This window comes from Lissotriton helveticus, chromosome 3_2 (genome assembly GCF_964261635.1).
Source record: "Lissotriton helveticus chromosome 3_2, aLisHel1.1, whole genome shotgun sequence".
Classification (NCBI taxonomy): Eukaryota; Metazoa; Chordata; class Amphibia; order Caudata; family Salamandridae; genus Lissotriton; species Lissotriton helveticus.
In genome coordinates this window covers 285,248,769-285,270,118 of record NC_136062.1, presented here as the reverse complement: position 1 = coordinate 285,270,118, position 21,350 = coordinate 285,248,769, and the positions used below count along the sequence as shown (strand labels likewise).

Genomic DNA, 21,350 nt, shown 5'->3' with positions numbered 1-21,350 from the left:
CTCTAGTCGAGTGGACGGGCTGAAGTATCAGTCGTGGCATGCACCAGACGACTGCCCCCGTTTGTCCTTGAGTACTTTTCACTCTTAATGGGAGTTTTTTTCCTGTCAGAAATAACATTTTAAGATTTGACAAGCTGTGTTGTTTTTAGAAAGGAAATTGGAGAGCAGAGCATGGCAGGAACAGTAAAAATAATCAAAAAACGGATTAAGTTTTAAGTTTAGCGGTGATCACACGAATACACGGACGACTGCCACTAGGAGCCAACATACCATCTCTCGGTTTTGTTTATTCAAATATCAAACTTTAATGAAGGAGTACATATGAGTGAGAACATTGCACCATCAATGGACCATTACTGAAAATACGATTTTTTTTTTTTTTTTTACTAAATAACTATTTAAAAATATAGTAATTAAGCTGCTGGTTATCATGAAACGCCCTCTTCTAGTCGTCTTCTTAATTACATTTTATCTGGAAATCGTATTTCCATTCTGTTGCTTAACACTTGGTCCTTTCAGTCAGTAATTATGCACTCTTTAGTTGGAGAACATCATTTTCAGTTAGAGTTCATGTAGTCTTTCAGTTAGACAACTTTCTTTATTTCAATTCAGTTAATGGACACGCTTTAGCTACATAAAACACATTCTTCTCAGTTTGAGAAAATGTTTTATTATTAAAAAAAATTCATGTCAGCTAGAGATTACTTTTTTAGTGAAGATGCTTGTTTTTAAACCAAAATAGCACCCAATGGTTTGAGCTAGAGAACATCAATTTCAGCTATGAGCTATGGAACACGCCAGGTTCTAGAACGTGATTTTTTAAACTAGAAAACATACCTTTTTTTGTTGGAAAATATTCTTTTTTTCTATTGTAGCTTTTATTTTTGCTTAGTAAGCATGCATTCCATTCGGTTTGAGAAGATCATTAGTTGAAAATGCTCCATATAGTATTCATTGGACGAAGTAGAGTCCTCATTTAAGAACTGAAATGTCTAAAAAGCGTTTTAATTGTGATTTTTGTCTGTGCTTTACAACACTGTGCACAGAAGTGTAAAACTTCAGTGCTTTTCTTTGAATTACTTGCTGGCGTGCTTCTATCCTCACAGTGCAGACTCCTGAAGTAAGCCTGTTCAAAGGTTTTAGAAACCGGAAAGTTTCACCTAAGTGCAAGCAAACTTTCAAGTGTAAGCCATGCTGAAAGTTTCTATCTGCCAAGAGGTTGGCTTGATTTGTGGTTCTTTTTTTATAAATCATGCGACCTGCTCATTTGTGGATTTGTATTCAACTACAGTCCTAACTGTGTTTACAAAGTGATGAAAAAAATAGTATCCTAGTAGTTAATAAACAATAAACCCTTTCTGCCTCAAAATGTAAGAATGCTGCTGAAGTAAATATGTTGGAAAAGTTATGCTATTTGATAGAGACGTCTTGCCGCAAATTCTTTACCTTAGAATATTCCCAAGGCGTCAGACTGGATCCAGAAAGTTTTTGTGAGCTGTACCCCTGTCTGCCAGTAGATCGCGTAGCTTAGCTCCGTGTGGCATTGTCGACGCCAGAAGGGACGTGCTCGGTGCCTATATAGGTGCCACCCCAGCACGCTGATATCAGTTCTTTTCTTTCTGTGCTAGTCAGCATAGATCCAGTGAAGGGCTATCCTAAGTCTTTTTTGACTGACCTTTTTTCGACTTTTTGTCAATAATTTTTTGACTCTGTCTTCTGGTGCGTCGTGGATGTCAGCTATGAAATCTGGTTTCTAGCCATTTGGCATCTGTCACCGACAGATGTCAGTCACGGACCCATATTTGGTATGCCTCTGGTGTTTGGAGCGCAACCACTACCTCAAGACCTGCATTGATTTTCCGTGCCATACACCCAGAGGCCTCGAGGGAGTGGTCCCTGGAACTCCTTGACGCTGCAACGCTCACAATTTCAGTCGAGAGGAAGGTCCCGAGATCGGTTGCAAAGCTACTCCAAGCACTCGTCACAGTCGAGGCCGTCGAGAAAATCTGGTAAGTTTCACAGGCACAGGCAGAGCAAGAAGACGAAGAGATCTTCAACTTTGCTACATATGTCAAAGTCATCTGACGAGGGAGCGTCAGCACTCAAGGCCTAGCTCTATGTTGGAGCTTGAGCCTGGGCCGTCTCAGTGACTCACAGAGTTTCAGGGAGCCGGAGCGATCCCCACCCAGTTCAGCAAATTTTATGAGGCCATGCACCTCATATTTGGGTGTCTCATCCCAACTGGAGCGCCTTTGGGCCCGCTGGCTTGGGAGGGGCACCTACTGTTCTCCCGCCTGTGGGTTCAGCCCTGTGCCATTTGGGCCCCTTGGATCCATTGATAGATACAGAGCGGCGCCGTTTGAGCCTCCTTGACCTTCCATGGCACCTACTCCAGTGCCGGCACTACCGACAACCCACTGCGGCACCACCCCCTTCATCATCCCGACACGGAACCGGACAGACGTCGTCCAGCACCAACAGGTGGCAGACTTCCCATGATGGAGCCAGTGCCTTATTCGTATAACAAGCCTGGATTGGGGGATGAATGGAAAGGGTCTGTAAACCCTTATGGTTGCGAGTTAGAAGAGATAGAGGACAAATGGTATAAGGATCTGGCGTATGCCAGGACTGGAAACTTACCCAGACACTGGTCCTACTGTGACTACGGAGGAGGGTGCCTGTTTCACAACGGTGGTGGGTAAGGCGGCTGGGATCCTAGAATGTACGCTACCCTCAATGGCAGTCAAGACAAATGTCTTGACGGAGGTGCTTCAGCTTAGAGTTGCCAACCACAGAACCATTGATCTCACTTAATGAAGCATTTACTGATGTCCTTCATGGGCTCCTGTGCATAGGACTACTGCCTGCCGCCATCACCCTGCCCCAGAGGACTCCAGTTTCTCACCAAGGACCCCACCTCGGAGACCTTGGTGGTCCAGTCCTCCACCTCCAATGTTACCCCAGCGAATTCCCTACCACTCCATCGGACAGGGAATCCAGAAGGCTGGATACCTTCGGTAAGAGTATGTTTTCTTCCACTAGTCTGGCACTATAGTTGGTGAACACCGCATGCATCTTGGGCCGATTCCCCCATACCATCTGGGACTTGTTTGCGGAAGTGCTGCTAATGGTCTCGGAGGAAATAATAATAATAATAAATCATTTATAGAGCGCCTGGCTACACCAAGAACAGTGTGTCCCCGCGCTAATCACTGATAAATTCTTCAGAGGACCGATGTTATCAGGCAAGGGGGTTATGAAATGGGAAAAATGAGTGTTTTTAATTTCCTCCGGAATCCTATTGCAGATGGCTCCATCCTAAGGTGCAGCGGTAGAGCATTCCAATATTTGGAGGCTAAGTACCTAAATGAGCGTCCGCCCATTCTGGCCCTGAGAATACGGGGTGTTTTGAACAGCATCACCCCAGAGGATCTTAAGTTCCGAGTAGGGCGATGTATGGTCAGGAGGTTCTTAAGGTAGTCCGGACCTTTGTCCTGGGCTATGCGATGCGCGTAGCAGAGGGCTTTAAATTTAATTCGCTCCCTGACAGGAAGCCAGTGGAGCTTGGCCAGGGCGGACTTCCCTGATGCTCTGCGCGGGAGGCCAAGCACTAGACGTGCGGCAGCATTCTGCACGCACTGCAGTTGGTGAGATGCTTTTTGACTTAGCCCTATCAGCATGGCGTTGCCATAGTCGAGGTGCGGAGTCACTAGGGCGTGGACAATAGTTTTTCTAGCTGCGACAGGGAGGAGATCTAAGACCTTACGGAGGACCCTAAGTAGACCAAAACATCTCCCCGTGACTTTATTGACATGGGTCTTATACGAGAGGTCGGTGTCCAGCATGACGCCGAGATTTCGTACCGACTCCCTCGGAATGGGGGGGTCCCCGAGTTCACTAGGCCACCATAGCCTTGACCATGTAGATGTCGCTTTCCCGACCACCAACAACTCCGTCTTTTCGCCGTTAAGGCGCAGGCAGTTGTCATTCATCCATACTGCCACCGCTGACATACAGTTCGAGAAGTTAGTGGCGTCTTCACTGCAGTTGGGTGTGAGCTTAAACACCAGCTGAGTGTCGTCAGCATAGCTAACAATGTCCACCCCAAATACCTCCACCACGCGAGCCAGGGGTTCCATATAGATATTGAACAAGGTAGGGCTCAAACTTGAGCCCTGGGGAACCCCGTGGCTTACCTTACGTGGGGAAGATCTGAAAGGTGGACAGTGCAGCTGAAAGCTTCTATCGGCTAGAAAGGATTTCAGCCAGGCCAGCGCTGACCCCGTCACCCCCATCTCCATCAGGCGAGACAGCAGCATAGAGTGCAGCACGGTGTCAAACGCTGCACTCAGATCTAATAGAACTAATGCTGCTGTCTCGCCTTCATCCGCTATCTGCCTAATACGCTCGGTGGAGTACAGAACGGCCGACTCCGTCGAGTAGCCAGCTCTGAATCCAGATTGTGATGAGTGGAGAAGGGCTTCTTCTTCTAGATGTTTCATAAGCTGTCTATTGGCAATTTTTTCCACAATCTTCGCACAGAAGGGAAGAAGGGAGATGGGGCGGAGATTCTGCAGTTGTGAAATGGGAATGTTGGGTTTTTCCTTTAAGGGAATAACCTGAGCAGTCTTCCACGCTTCCAGTACATGACATTCCTGGAAAGACAAGGTGACCATGTGGCTAATATGGTCAATTAACATGCTCTCCATAATTCCTTTGCACCGCGCCACTGGGCACGCGTCAGATGGAGATCCGGATTGTATGCTCTTAACAATTCCCAATAGTTCATTTCTTTCTGGCGTTGTAAAGCATGTAAGCCGGGAGGCCCAAGCCATACTCACTCAAGCAATTGCTGATGGAAGGGGCGCAGCCAACTTCATCATACGACGTGGGCTGATACAATCGACTCACTGGGCAGAACGATTTCATAATTATTGGCCCTTTGGCACCATGCCTGGCTGAGAACCACTGACTTTTCGGAGGACATCCAGGCCTCACTCATTGAATGCCATTTGATCACTCTCAGCTGGAGAAAAGGTGGACTCTGTGCTTGAGAGCTTTAAGGCTAGCAGAGCTACTTCTGGGTCTGTGGGCCTCTCCATGGCCCTTCATCAACCCCAGTTTGCCTTCTGTCCCCTTCATGGCTGTAGAAGGGGTTTTTCAATTGCTTCCGTACACGCCAAGCCACCCCGGCCAGCAAACCGCACAATCGTTTCATGGCAGAGGATGCGGTTCCCACAGACCGCATCAGAGGCCAGACAGCCAGAGCTCGAGAATTTTATTAGGCCATACCCCCATATTTGCACAGCCCCTCCCCACTGGAGCTCCTATGAGTCATGCGGGTTTGGGAAGGAGACCCCTACTTTTTCTCCGCCAGTACGGCGGCCCCTGGAGCCAGTCGGGTTCCTTGGATTCACAGATGGTTCCAGACTGGCACCGATCAAGCAACCTCAGCTTACCCCGGTGCCGGTCTCACTGTCAGTGCTTTTGCGCCACCCCCATTCTTATCCCTGACTCTGACACAGAACCGGGAGAAGGGGCGTCGCCTGATTCCGACGCCGACTGGAGCCATTTCATCCAGACCGGAGCAGGAGCCCTATTCCTATGGGGTAGAACTTGGAGAAGATTGGGAAGGTGCACAGGACCCTGAACAATACCAGCTCCTGGACACCAATATGAACTGGTGTGAGGAATTGGTGGATGCCAGTGGTCTGGACACCTACCCAGATACTCTACCGTGACTACGTATGAGGGTGCCTCTTTTGCCATGGTGTTGAGGAGGGTGGCCAAGGTGGTGGACCTTACGCTGACCTCCTTGACTTTCAAGATAAACGTCTTGATGGAGCTGCTTGAACTGGGAGCCACCCTTTGTAGGAAGGTGCCTCTTTTGGACATGGTTAGCCCCCACTTTTTCCTGGAAAATGTCATTTCGACTGGTAGTGCACAGGGTCCCTGCCAACCAGGTCCTCTGTGCCAGAGCTCTTTCCTCAATCTGTAGCTTTTGTTTCACAATTGGCACAAATTCAGTATCCCCTGTAAGTCCCTAGTAAATGATAACCCTGGTACCTAGGGCATTGGCACTGAAGAGGGACCCCAAGGGTAGTAGCACATATTGTGCCACCCTAGGGTTCCCTCACCAAGGCTATGCACCCTGCCATTGCAGACTGCGTGCCTTCGTGCAGACAAACCAAAGAGTTAACATGGTAAAAAAAAAAAAAAATCTTTATTCGGTATTCAATTTCCATGAGTTACCATAAAAGCATTTGTACAATACATCTGTAAAAGATTTAACAATACTAACATGTTATCAATCTATTTAAAAATTTATAGCAATGATGGTTCGTACACATTAATTTAAAAGATTATTGTTCTGAAGATTCATCCTCAATTTAAAAATACATTTTAAAAAAGTACTGACAACTTTGCAGATATACTCTGACGTTAAAAATTGTAACCACATCATGGCAGGACGACATTGTCTAAGGCCTAGGGTTCTCAATAGTGGAGATAGCCAGAGCCTTCGGTGGGCGGAATAATATTTACAAAACAAGACAGTGTGCATCGTTGACTGCACTGATGATTCATCACAGGGGCAGGGAATTAAAGTCTCTTCCCAGCTGTTTCTATTGGGGAATGCTACAACCCTATGGAAAATATTCAGCCTAAATCTTACCAGTAAGAATCGTTCAAACTGCGAGTCAACATAGGTTAAGTATGGTTCCATTTGCATTGTTGTTATAACCGCCAGAAAATGCTGTACGGACGGTTTCTTAACCTCCACGGTAATGCGTAGTTCTTCGAAATGACTCAGCGCCTTTGCCTTAAGGTCTTTCTTAGAAATTCCATTAATAGATTCCGGGTGGTAATAGAACTGAGGCATTCCAAGATCAGTGAACACATTCTTTACGTATCTTAGCCACTCTATGTTGTCTGCATGATCTAAGGACATACAGTCTGCAACAATAGTTTTAGTGAGGCAGTTCTTTGTTGAGACCCAAATTCTGCGCCATAAGAGTATGGGTTCAATTTTGGCCAGGTCCTGAATGTATGGTAATCCCAGTTCTGCATGAGAGGCAAAAGTTGATGCTCTTTTAGGGACTGACAGTAAAAATCTTATAAAGGTATTCTCTACAACCTGTAGGGTCTCTGTGTGTCTATGGCCCCACAAGCCCGCCCCGTAAAGTGCGATTGAATGGCACTTCGCTTTATAGATTTGGAGTAGCTCAACTGGGGATTTTTTACCTAATTTCTGTGCAAATTTCATAAGAGCGGCGATGGATCGCAGAAGTTGGTGCTTGCGAGCTTCTATGGCCGCTCTCCACTTGAGCTTCTCATCTATCATGATTCCCAAATAAGGATATTGGGGAGTGGATTCTAGCTTTTCATTATTTAGAAAAATTGCGTTTGCATTTCTCTTAGCCCTTCCAGCTACCATGACAAAGGTTTTCTTTACGTTTATGAGGAGATCTAAATCACTCATAAACTTTGCATAGTTGTCCAGAGATTTTTGTAGCTGTCGAGGGGTGCGTGCTATGATCACCGCATCGTCTGCGTACAAAAGCGCAGGGACCAATCGCTCTTTTACCCGGGGTAGATCTAACCCCCCCTGTAGCATCTCTACCTCGAGGCCATTGGTGTAGAGGGAAAAAAGGAAGGGGGCAAGAACACATCCCTGCCTAACACCACGCTCTACAGAGAAGGAATCTGATAGTTCACCCCGTACTCCAAAACGGACCCTCGCGGATGCGTTAGAGTAAAGTTCTCTGAGAAAGGTCACGAGAACCTCATCCATGCCCATTTTAGTCAACACTGACCAAAGTTTTGCATGGCTAACACAATCGAAGGCAGCGGAGAGGTCAACGTATACCATATATAACCTCTCACGTTTTGCCGAGACATACTTCCCCATCAATAGGGACAGATTCAGGGCCTGTTCCGTTGTTCCATGGCCCTCTCGGAAACCATACTGAATATCAGAGAGGGTCCCGGTATCGTCCACCCACTCCTGTAAACGCTGGAGAACCACTCTGCCCAGTACTTTCCCCAGTAAGTCCAGGAGGGAGATTGGACGATATCATGTCACCTCCTCTCTGTTTCCCTTTTTGAAGATGGGTACTATTGTTGATTGTTTCCAGGATGTAGGTAATCCGCGGGCCATAGCTGCATCAAAGACCCGTTTGATTATCGGGGCCCAAAGATCCATTCTAAATTTAAAGAAGTCAACTGGCACCCCATCTGGGCCTGGGGCTTTTCCACTCTTACTTGCCTTCAGAGCATCTGTTACCTCGTATCATTCTAGTGTCAGTGGAATTGGGAATGTTTTATCATCATTTATAGGAAAAGTCGTTCCGCCAGGGCCTGCCACTGATGTTTTAGAAAAGATTTTAGCGAAATGATCTATCCAAGTTTGCCCCTCGATAACTACATCGAGACTTGGCTGGTCTTTTGGATCCGATAAAAAGGGTGCTTTAACCACCTTCCAAAATAGTTCACTATCTTTATTTAGAGAGCTTTCATGCAGCTGGTCCCATAATGCCTGTTTTAGTTCTTTTTTCCTTGCTTTACAGGCCAGTTTGTATGCTATTCTCAAGGTCTTAACCTTCTCTTTATCTCTTGTGGTTTGTGATAGTGCTCTTTTTAAATTTTTGTGGGCTACTGAGCAGTCATGATTAAACCATCCTTTACTTTTTTTCGCATTCCCTTTCTGTTTCACTATAAGATGTTCGTTTACTTTACAAAGGATCGTCTTGAAATTGGACAGGACTTCCTCGTCAGAAACCTCCATATCTAGACACTTCAAGATTTCTATTTGAGTTTCAATTACGACCTTATTTGTCAATTCATATGGATCAATCTTGCCCCAGCCAAGAGTAAAACCATTTGTTTTTGTTAAGTGAATGTTATTCTGGGAAAGGGTAGACATTAGATTATGGGGTAATGAGTAGGATTGGTCCACAATTAATTTGAAAATCAGAGCTGAGTGGTCGCTTAGTATATTAATTTTCACTCTGAAATTTGAGATCTTATTTGCTAGGGTCGTTGTGATAAGGATGTAATCAATTGTGGTTTCACTTCCCCTTCCAAGATAGGTGGGGTCCAACTTTCCTAATAGAGGATTTATTTGGTTCAATATTATTAGGTCCAAACTGGACAGGGATTCGTTTAGAAAATCTCCCTTCACAGAATGACCAAAATGGGTTGTTTGGTCCTCCATCTCGTTACCCATGCCACAGAGGCTGCTGTTTTGGTTCTCACAGGGGTGAAGATTAAAATCCCCTCCCCAGACTATGTTCGGTGGTTCCCCCCTGATAATAGTTTCATGTTGCTGGTTAGTTTCCTGCATAGGTCCCCCAAAATTTTTATTCTCTCTTTTTCTGGTGCATTATCGTAAAGGTTAACAAGGAGAAAAGAGCTCTTTTTAAAGGTCAGTCTCAAAATCTGATAATGCGTTTCTAAACTAAGTGGGGTGACTACCAGGCCGGGTATTGTGTTTGATATATAAATTGTCAACCCGCCTTTAGGTCTCCCGTGGGCGCTTGAAATTGCTGCTGAGAAATATGTTTTGTACCCTATCAAATGTATTTCCTTCGTGAGCCATGTTTCCTGTAGGGCTAGGACATGGGAATCTTTGACAAACCCCAAGAACCTTCCATCCAAAATTTTGTCTCTAAGACCTGCACAGTTCCAATACAAAAAGTGGATTTTATCTCCACTAATTTCGGAAATCTGCGTTCCGTTTATCCTGTTTAGGGTATTCCTATTTGGGATGTTTGTGGGAGGTACTTCCAAGTCCCTATTGTATGCCTCGTAAGCTAGAGTGGAATTGATGATGGCATTATTCCCCCTAGTTGGGTTTTCCAACTCCCTTTCAGATGGTTGGTCCGGTTGTAATGGCTCAGTACATACTTCATTACTGCAAGTTTCACCCATGATATCTATGTTGGTATTACCAACTAAGGTGGGTTCCTTTGCCATTTTAGAATCTTGGAGTAGGGAAGGGGTACTATTAAGTCAATCCACACCTTCTAGGTTATAGAGAGTTGAAAAATGATTAAAGGTTGGGATGTTATAATCTGGGAATGGTATTTGGTAATTATTACTCAAGTTAGCCCATTGTGTCTGAGGATGTAATTTTCGGGGAGGTTGATTAAGGAATGGGTTCTGGATAGTTTGGTAAGCCGCTTCTCTCCACTCCGGACAATACCCTCTTGTATGGGGGTGTCCGGGATTGTTCATCAGTTCTCGTGGGTAGAAGTAGCTAACATAGTGTGTGGAGATAGTATCTCCACCTATAGCCTCATACCAATCACCTAAGGTTCTCACCACCCTGTGATCTTTAAAATTGATGATAATCACGTCTCCCCGTTTATCTTTTGGCCTTGAGCCCACCCACACCGCACGTCTTACTGACAAAATTTCTCCATTTACATGTGCTGGAAGAGGTCTATTCAGCTTCAGCCAGTAAATGGTTTTATTTTTTAGAGCATGGTAGTTCTCTCTAGCTCCATCTGCTAGCTCTGGAACGCCTGTCAGAATGATTGTGTATGGGGCTGAGTCCGGAGGTAAATCAACGGTTCTACGTCTTAATCTTTTGGGATATTCAGTTGAATCTCTAGTTGGTATATTATTTCTAGACGGATTAGATTTTGTTATTGGTAAAGGTGGATTGGATTGTGTTTGGTTAATTATAACGGAAGGGACTGGGGGTGGAATTTGTGACGATGGAATTGTAGTTTTGTTCAGTGTGGGAACAGGTGCAATCGGAGCGGAAGGATGTGAAAGGGAGGTGTCGGTGATTGTCAAAGAGGGGCCTGCATTCCGTTTTGGGAGTGATGGGGTGGAATGTGGAATGGGGAGGATTTTGGGCTCAGGAGGTCTTTCTCGTATAGCAGCTGAGGATTTGAGACTAGTCAATGTAGCTTCTAAAATAGTGAGCCTAATCTCCACTTTTTTTATACTCTCACTAATAGGTAAAAGTAACGATCTAAGTAAAAATTCCAGATTACTCAAAGGAGCAACGGGGGATGCAGGATTAGATGGGTTAGTCGTAGGGTCTTCCTCAGGGATAGGGGGGTTATCACCTCCATCAAGAGGTGGACTATGCATGTCCACTATCGATCTATCATAAACAGATTTACAGCCTTTGCCGAAATCAGAAAAAGTGATTTTTGATTTAGCATGACCTCCCCTAGTTTTCCTTCTCCGTTTGTTAGGGGGGGGGGACATGAACCTTTACATCAACCCCTTTTTTTATTTGTTTTTCACAGCTTTGGGTTCTTTGTACGCTGTGATTATTTGGGAGGTTAAGTCAATGGGCGCCTTGCTGGGGGTAGTTAAATCATTAGCGCTAGGGTGTAAGTCGATAGGTGGACAAGGGGGGGTGATGCAATCCCTCAGCAAGAGCGGGACACCCTCTTCTAATGAGGGTCCCTCACCAATAGCGAGTGACTCGCCCTCTTGAGAGAATGACATTTGTGGCGGGGGCCTATTTTTTAAGGATTCAATCGAGCTACGTCGCTCGGCCCTACGCTCAGCTAAGGAGGACTCGTTCTCCCCTTCCCCACCACCTGGTGTTCGTACAAAGTAAGTATCCAATGTCCTGTTTTTTGTGCCTCCCACCCTAGCGGTAAGCCCGTCTAGCGGAGGTGAAGGCATGTCAAATGTTCCCAATATATACAATCCCAAATAGACAGAATGGCAAAGTCCGGATGTGAAACCAACAGCGGCAATAAGAGAGTGGGCCCAGCCCAGGCTCCTCAGGCCTCTGAGGGCCACAGAGGGCCCGCCCTTGTCCCGGGCTTCTCCCGGCGCACTCCCGCGCGCTCCCGCGCAGCGGCACCTGTGTGGTGAATTATAGGAGGAGCGTGGGAGGGGAGGAGCCTGCAGGGAGAGCGTCTCAGCTGATGGTGATTGAGACGGGTAGGCGCTCCTGGGACTTGGAGTCCTGCGCCTACCCACGCTCGCAGCCCTGCACCTACAACCACCCCGAGATGGGATTTGGGGGTTAAGTAGGTTGTCCTCCAGCAGCAACACAGGAAACCCAGTGGCAAGGTCCAAAGCGAAGCGGGACCCGCGAAGCGGGTACCGCGAGTGGTGATTGTGAGAGGAAGAGCAATTCAGGATGGAAGTGCTCGCAGTCCCGAGTCCTTGGCAGGAAGCTGTAGAAAAAAGGATCCAACGAGGCCCCAGGCACGGGGGGTTTTACAAACGCTGAGTTGGGGGAGGAGCCTGCAGGGAGAGCGTCTCAGCTGATGGTGATTGAGACGGGTAGGCGCTCCTGGGACTTGGAGTCCTGCGCCTACCCACGCTCGCAGCCCTGCACCTACAACCACCCCGAGATGGGATTTGGGGGTTAAGTAGGTTGTCCTCCAGCAGCAACACAGGAAACCCAGTGGCAAGGTCCAAAGCGAAGCGGGACCCGCGAAGCGGGTACCGCGAGTGGTGATTGTGAGAGGAAGAGCAATTCAGGATGGAAGTGCTCGCAGTCCCGAGTCCTTGGCAGGAAGCTGTAGAAAAAAGGATCCAACGAGGCCCCAGGCACGGGGGGTTTTACAAACGCTGAGTTGGGGGAGGAGCCTGCAGGGAGAGCGTCTCAGCTGATGGTGATTGAGACGGGTAGGCGCTCCTGGGACTTGGAGTCCTGCGCCTACCCACGCTCGCAGCCCTGCACCTACAACCACCCCGAGATGGGATTTGGGGGTTAAGTAGGTTGTCCTCCAGCAGCAACACAGGAAACCCAGTGGCAAGGTCCAAAGCGAAGCGGGACCCGCAAAGCGGGTACCGCGAGTGGTGATTGTGAGAGGAAGAGCAATTCAGGATGGAAGTGCTCGCAGTCCCGAGTCCTTGGCAGGAAGCTGTAGAAACATAGCCCTCGTCCATGCGTGCCATGCCCACAGACACTGCATACTGCATGCTGCATGGGATATAGATACCACCCCTCTCTGCAGGCTTTACAGACCTCAGGCAGGGTACACTCTATCCCCTGTGAGGGCATATCTGCTTGTGTATATTAGCTCTTTGTAGGAGGCTGGCTTAGTAAATGGTGCTCACTTATTTAAGTGTAGCACCCTGCACTCATCCAGACAACCCTGATGGTGATTTTAGTGGTCTTAAACAACCTTAGAAAGCTTCCTAAGTGGTAGCTGTGGAGAGCAGCCTTCAGGCTTAGTGCAGAGGGAGTGTAAAGCAGCTTCTTTTACCAGCACTTAATCTTATGGTATATATTAAGTGAAAAAGAACCACACAATGTAGTTATAAAAAATATGTATTTATTATTAACACTCTGTGAGAGGCTGGATTAGTATATGGTGCTTGTGAGAAGTTGGCCTGATATATGATGCTCACTAGTTCTAGTGATCACCTTGTATCAGTCCAAACAACCCTTATGGTAATTGGTTGTAAGTCAACCTTATAGACCAGCTATCCTAATGGTAGCATGGACAAAGCAGTCTTAGGCTAAACTCTTTTGGCATGTGAAGCCAGCTGTTTTACCACAATATAACCCCTTGAATACCAGATGAAAGGACACCACACAGGTTGTTATGAAAATAAACAGTATATTTATTAATAACAACACCTCTGAACTCTTTATGAGGTCAGAGGGCTAAGCACATGACAATCTCTTATGAAAAATACTACAAGTTGCACAAAATTACAATGGTGCCCTAGAGGCACGACAAACCATATACTAAGTAAGTGGAATGTGAAAGTCGATAAAAGGAATGGAGCTGTCCAGAGGCTGTAGGATCGATGGGACCACGCTACACTAACTTCAGGTAAGTAATAGGAGGCCCACGGAACGCGTGTGCAGAGTGTGAACTCACACGCGAGATGCGTAACAATGTCTATGGACAGTACAGTTCAAGTTAAAACGTAAGTACGGACAATCCTGACTAGTTAGGACAACAACGACTGTGGAATTGGACACTAGGACAGTTAGACTACCCTTGAGCACCGAAATGCTCTCGTTACCTCACCCACGGGCTGCGGGTGCATAGGTGCCAAAGTGTGTCGGGTTCTCACGTTGAAGTCAATGGAGCCTGAAAGAAAAGATGCTGCAGGGGACCAGGAGGAAGATGTCCGGTGCGATCCAAGGGTGGATCGGTGAAGAAGAGGACCTGAAAGCAGAGGGGACAGTGTTCAAAGTCACTAGCCAGTGACCGGTGTGGAACCAGGAAGGAACCAGGTGCTGTCATCGCGATCAGGTGAAGAGTGGACGCTTGACTCTGCAGCCACGTGGACCAGGAGGCGTCTTTGACGACCAGGATGGAGGCACGAGCTGTCCCACGCAGGCTCTCGCTGTCGGCGGTGTCGGATCCGGGATTGGACTCAACAGGCCTTGGCAAAGGCAACCCACGCGGTGAAGGGAAAAGACGTCTGGTGCGGACTAGGAGAGTGATTGACACGGAAAGACTCCTTGTGTGCGGACGGGCTTTGTGGTGATTTTGACCCTCATCTGTGCCAGCAACTCGCCGGACCCGCTGCGCGGGTCCCGCAGCGCACCAGACCCTGCGAGAGCCATCAAAGTGGAGGGGCTGCTCTCACCTTCTACGAGCGTTACCTGATCGGGGCTGCGAGCAAGAAAGCAGGGACTCCACTGTCCAGGAGTCCCTGCGAGCCCAATCATCAACACCTGGGCTGCTCTCCCTGATCGCCACGCCCACCCCGCCCATCACCTCCCTATTTAGGGAAAGCATCATCCCCGCTGCGCGAGAGCGCGCCGGGAGAAGCCCGGGACAAGGGCGGGGCCGTTTTGTGGCCGTTCGGGGTCCGAAGGAGGCCGGGCTGGGCCAGCCCTCTAATTTCTTCTGTCCCCTTTCACCGTTTTCTACAAGTAAGCCAGTTACCTGTTTTTTGACTTTGACTACTCCTGTCACGCGCTTATATTGTACCTATTTTAGCGGGATTGTCTACACCCAGATTTGACTTATATACACTGTTTCTCTTAATCCCCATGGCTGCTATGCATGAAAAAATCTTGTCACCTGACTTTGGGGGAAACAACAAAGGTACTTTGGATAATTATTTCAGAAAACCGGTTGGCGACACAGATAGGGATTGTGAACTGGCGGAACGCAGGGCGGAGCGCCGGCGCTCTATTGAATCTATTAAAAATAGATCCTCTGGGGTTGTACCCCCCCAGAACAATCAATTGGGAGTGGGATTGTTACAAGGAAATGAGGACCCGCTATCGACGCAGGGATATCCCACGCTCCTGCGAGAGACGCCCCCTTCATTGTCTGCCATCAACAGTACGGAAGAAAATAATATTGTGGTTACTAGTGACATCACCACTTTTGAAACTACCTGAAAATTCACGAGTACCATTTGGGAAAAAGAAAGTTGGGAAGCGGGAGGCTGTTAAAATTGTCGGACCGCCACCAAATAAGAGACAGAGGAAGGGAGGTGCTCAGCAAAGAGCCAAAATCAGTCACACTGACTTTGGAAAGGGCAGAATGGTTACTGCTACTCCTGTACCCACAAAAAATGTTATATTACCTCTTGACTTGGATCAGGAAGCACTACATGATATGTCATCCTTCCTAAACACCCCTATATTGACTGTAGTCAGACCCAACTTAACATCTAACAGTAATTGTCCCCCTAACGAACATTTGTCTACACTCTCCCTCGACAGCATTGAACACTTACTCAGGGCATTCACATCCCCCATATTAGAGAGGTTGAAGAGGTTAGAGGAACGACTGGGGGCTATAGAAACGGCTATTATTAACAAAGCAGGTCCTTCGGAAGTACCAGCAAAGCCAGCCTTATCTCTCGTAGCCGCAGTCCCTACCTCTACCACTCCTATACAAAAGGCTTCAAATCCATCAAGCAACCTTGCGAGCTGCAATCACCAAAGGGTGAATCCATCTAAGGCAGCCCATCAATCTACCCAATTTACTTATAAGGATACCCAGAAGGGGGCTAGCACAGTGGTCGCTGGAAATAAGCAGGGGGTAGGGGGGAGGGAACACCCAGTTAGAGCAGGAAACCAGAGGGGCCGCCAAGTCGAACTCCCACCAGAGGCGGTCCCCTATGTGGTTGTACTTACGGGTGTCCCTACTTTAGCAGACAATAAGAGGGAAGGCTTCAGCCAACTAAAAAATAAAACTATACACTGGCTCGGCCAGCATAGACCGCTCCCATGTACTATTAACAATGAGATTGTTCACATAAGGCGACTCCCCTGGCTGGGAAGCAGAGTGAAGGATATATAGGGGGATTTAATAATCATAAATTTTAGAGACCCAGGTGCGGTTACACACATCCTTAATTGGATGCCAAGGATCACTGGTTCACTTATTGTTCCTTGTGATCTAACCTACTTCTATCCCAGATCCCAGGTGTCTGCTATAACGTCTGTTGGGGTACCTTTTGGCCCTTTGAATAACCCCCCCGGAATGCTTAACAACCAATATATGTGGCAGGACCCCAATTCCAAAATGTCAAAAAATGTATTTGGATGGAATACTGTACCACATAGGGAGAACAGGAATAATTATACAGGCCTGGACCATTCGCAAGGCGTTAGGGGAATGAATCATTTGTTGCCATTCACTCCTTTTGAGACATCTAATAGATTTGAAGCATTCTTTGGTCTAGATGACTGCGAATAACGGTTGGGGTCCTCCCTTAATAGGTCTGATTTGAGGCGAGTCTCTAGTACCCCCTCTATTACTCCAACCGCCCTCACAACCGGGTCTATGCAGGAGGAGGATACAGCTCTATGTAAACTCCTTAGTTGGAATATAGCAGGCCTAAGAGCTAAAAGGGAAGATCCGCTATGGATCAACTTTATTGCTTCCTTTGATGTGATAGCTATTCAAGAATCCTGGGAAACCTCAGTAAATGTTTAGCTGGATGGTTTTGCTACTTTTTTTGTACCAGCGACACCCAGCTCAGCGGGGAGAGCTAAGGGGGGTTTAATTTTCCTTTTTTCCCTTAATCTTGCGGGGTCTTTTAAGCAGCTAGAATCAGGCTCCCCTAATCTTTTGATTGTGGAATGGACTGTTTCTTCGATCTATTCCATGTTATTAATTAACTTTTATAATTCCTGGGAGAGGGCAATGAACACTGATCACATTGCACACCTAGAGAAATTTCTATATAATTTCAGTCTTAATAAGCACACTGCATTTGAGCTCATTGTGTTAGGCGATTTTAATACCCATTTATGCAATTTTCCCTGTTATTTAGGTGAACAGGTGGGACCTTCAGGGGTGTCTACACCCCACTTTGAACATACAAAACCAGGCGAAGCGCTGGAATTTCTATTGGCTAGTTTTAACCTCTATGAATCTCTTAATACAGACGGGAGGGAAAGAGTTCCCACCTATAAAGGAACGCCGCAAGGGTCTATAATCGACTATATATTTACCACCCCGGTGCTACAAACAAAGGTATTAACTTATAGAACAATTCAGTCACCCTATAGCGATCATAACCCTGTGTTATTGGAGATGCGTTGGGGAGACCTTAAACCCGAGGGCTTGGGCCGCCCACATGCGCAGGCGGTACTTGTGCCCTCTGATCAGGGCAGGCGGCTCAAGTGGGGTAAGGTGATCCCAGATGATTTTATGGCAACTTTATTGCCTAAAATTGAGGGAGACATAGAGTCATGTTAAGATCAAGAGGCCTCCAATAGTACAATTGTTCGGGCTTTTGAATCTATATTTGTCCAAATAACGAAGGACCTGACAGTTATGCCCACCAAGAGACTTCCTAGAACATTAAAGTGGTTTGACGCTGATTGCTCACGAATGCACACCCGTTTAAGGCACGCATTAAAAGCAATACCAAGGGATGAGTTGCTTGTTGCCAATTTGAGGAGGGAATACAAACGGACCTTGAAGGGGAGAAAAGATGAAATTAAAAGTGAAGCGTGGGATAGTCTTCTCTCCGTCGATGTCTTGCGAGACAGCAAGAAATTTTGGGAGATTATAAATCACCCTTTTTTTGCGGGAGAACAAAATGTAGCCACTGACTGTGTCATTCCGGACGAGAAGTGGGTTCTTCACTTTAAAGACGTCTACGGCGACAAGAATAGTATAGCCCCGTGCCGCCAAACGATAGTGCGGGTCTCCCCCCCGATAGTCTTTTTGGAGGAGGAGGTGCTTAAGGCTATTTTGGAGACCTCACAAAATAAGGCCCCGGGGGCGGATGGCGTACCTGCGGACCTATATAGACATTCTCCGAAAACCTGGTCCCAGGTACTAACTAAAGTCTTCAGGGCAGCAAATGATAAGGTGTTCCCCAATACCTGGGCAACCTCCATTATAGTGCCAATTTTTAAAAAGGGACAACGTGAGGATCCGGGGTGTTATAGACCCATTTCCCTCCTTGATTCGGCCATTAAAATATTAGGCAGAGTCTTATTGGCTAAACTTAGTGAAAATTTGGAGGTTTGTGGAGGGCTTTCAAACATACAATATGGGTTCAGAGAGAAACGAGGCACCCTGGACCAATGCTTGAATTTGCACCTTTTAATTGCCAAATATGTGGTGGCCGGGGAGGGGTCTCTTTATTTGGCCTTCATGGACCTCTCCTCGGCCTTCGATTTGGTAAACAGGTCCAAACTGTGGTCAATCCTTCTTGAGATGGGGATAGACTCTTCCCTTGTCACTTTTATAGCCTCCTTACACCAGGAGTTATTTGCTAAAGTAAGGGTTACAAATGAGGGGAGATGCACGGGCACTTTTAGGTCAGAGAAAGGGGTTCGCCAAGGGTGTATCCTGGCCCCCCTCCTTTTCACCATTTATATAAATGGGTTGGAAAAACATCTAGAGGAGGGGGGGGCAGACGTTCCGCGCGGCATCGGTCTACAGACACTATTGGATCGTTTTGGCTCCTTCATGGAAAATCTTGACCTAAAGGTAAACGCGAAAAAATCTCATTCTATGATAGTGGGTAAGCAGAGAGGAAAATTAAGATCCAAAACCTTCATATGCAAGGGTGAGATGGTTTCCAGGGTTCCGGTCTTCCCTTACCTGGGGGTCCTTTTCGATGAAAGGGGGTCCTGGGTCCCCCAGATAAAGATGAAGAGTTTAGCCTTGGCCTGCTCGACAATTGCTCTGTTGGGTTTCACAAAAAGGTTGGGGGCCAGGCCAATGGAAGCACTTTTGAAGGTTTATAACACCAAGTGTATTCCCATCGCCACCTATGGGGCCGCCTTGTGGGGCCATGTTATTCAAGATAAAATCCAAAGGGTAGAAAATAGGTTAATTAGACTATTGCTCTCAGTTCCTAAATCGACTCCTACGTTTTCCATCCACGAGGAAGTGGGTTTGTGTTACATTACAGATAAGCTGAACCTGGCACCCCTCTTATTTTGGGCAAGGACATGGCTGAATCCAGAATTAACCTTGAACCATCTTATTCTGGAGGACGTCATATCTTTGGACCATGCCATGAAAATACCTTGGTTGAAGTACTTAAAAAACACATTTTCAGCCTTAGGTAGACTGGAACTTTTTTATCTCCTTGTAATATTAGGAGAGAGGACGTAAAGTGGATCAAAGTCAATTTTACAGATATGGTCCGCCTTAATAGAGAGGAGAAGGAAATAATGAAACCATATGTAAGAGCACACTCTATGTTAATCACTACCCCAACCCTGGAACCATACCTGAATTTTGTTACAAGACCCCTTCATAGATTTTTATTAGCGAGATTCAGGTTTAATTTGATTCAATTTTCTTTAGGCTGCTATCCATCTTGGAACCACTCGAAAGATGCCCCCCCTTGTGAATGTGATAATTTCTCTGAGCAAGATACCATGCATTTTACGATGTTTTGTGGGTTTTATACTGCTGCTAGGAAAAAGCATCTGTTACCTGTGCTGAGGGAGGCGGGCTTCATCCAAGTTAGACCTACATTAATCTACCTCCAGATGTTGGGCAATATTCACATTACTTTTAGTGTTGCCAGTTTCCTAGCAGAAGCTTTTCGTACTAGGAATAAACGTGTACCACTGAACATTTTATTGTAAATAAGACACGATGTAGTTTAGTCAAATATTGGCTTGCCCTGCTTTTGTATAAAATATGAAATGTGATTTTATATGTATTGTATGTGCTTTTTATGGGTTTTTTAAAATCGAATAAAGCGTGCTTTGACTGACTGACTGAGTCCGGGGTGCCCCTCTTTTGGAAGGGAGCAAGGGCCAGTCTGGAGCAACCAGACCAGCAGTGAAGATTCAAAGGTTCGTCGTCTAGGAGGTCACTAGCCAGCCGTCAAGTGACCAGACAACGCGTCGAGCAGCAAACAAGCAGAAGGGCCCCACGCAGATCTCGTGGATGCTGGAGGGCTGATCTTCGGTGTAGGGGCTGCTCAGGGCTGGGGCTTCTCAGTCCCCAAAGCACTTGGTCGAGTTTACCTCGGGAGTCGTTCTGGAAGCGAAGTGCAGGTTCGTTCAAGATGGCCGGTCCCACGTGTCTCGTCGCACCCACGGGTCTCAGCTTTGCTGCAGATGTGAGTTGAGGTCGGAAAAGGTCTGGGAATCCGGGTCTCGTCGGGCTCTGAAGTCTGGGTCCTCGAGGGAAGACGACAAAGTGAAGCCGCTGGACGCTTGATGGTGCCTGCAGTTGCAGGGTGGACACTCCTTGTCCACAAGGGAGATTCTTCAGTCTTCTGTGGAGCAGAACATCGAAGGCCAGAGTTTCTTCTTGTTGAATAGTTCAGGATAATCTAATTTGGAATGGGACCAGCTCCTACCTTTATTCTCCTAAAGGGGGCTGCACTACTGACTAGGTCCCTCCCCTGGGTGGGACCAGGAAGGGGGGTGGCTACACCCCCTATCCTTTGTCCGGTTTCCCGCCAGAGCTGGGGCTGGGATGCCCCAGCAACTGGTTTGAACCGGTGTATGCACAGGGCACCTTGTGTGCCCCAGGCATGTCTCATTCCTTTCAGGCCTATCCTACCCAATACACAAAATCCTGTCTGGGGTGGTGCTAGCACCTCCCAAGGCAGGAAACCCCTTGTCCAAGCCATCCTCGCTGGAAGGACTCCCAGCAGCAGGAGGTCAGACTTGTGTCTGTGGTGGCAGCATCCATTTTGTGATGCTGAGGCTTGAGTTAACTTTAACCTGAGTTCACAGTTACATAAATGTCGTGTCCCTCTAGAAGGGTGGAATGCTACCCCCGTCGCCAAAATTGGCGAGGGGGTAGTATTCCAAATCGTATGACACCTTACTCGACATCTCTTGATAATGTTATACCAGAGTTAGCATTTAACCGCGAGGTTGATAATGCACTTAAGAGTATATGGTATAGCGTTATCATGGAACAGCTATTAGGACTTGGTTCCGCAAGCTGCAAACGGGCTCAGCTCATGCCAGAGCACCATCTCAC

At 47.0% G+C, this 21,350-nt stretch overlaps 1 protein-coding gene across 2 annotated transcripts in view; it reads left to right on the top strand.

Annotated features, from left to right (window-relative positions):
• SCAPER (S-phase cyclin A associated protein in the ER) overlaps positions 1-21,350 on the top strand; it is a 3,246,499-nt gene that overhangs the window by 3,095,112 nt on the left and 130,037 nt on the right. The window lies entirely within an intron of this gene.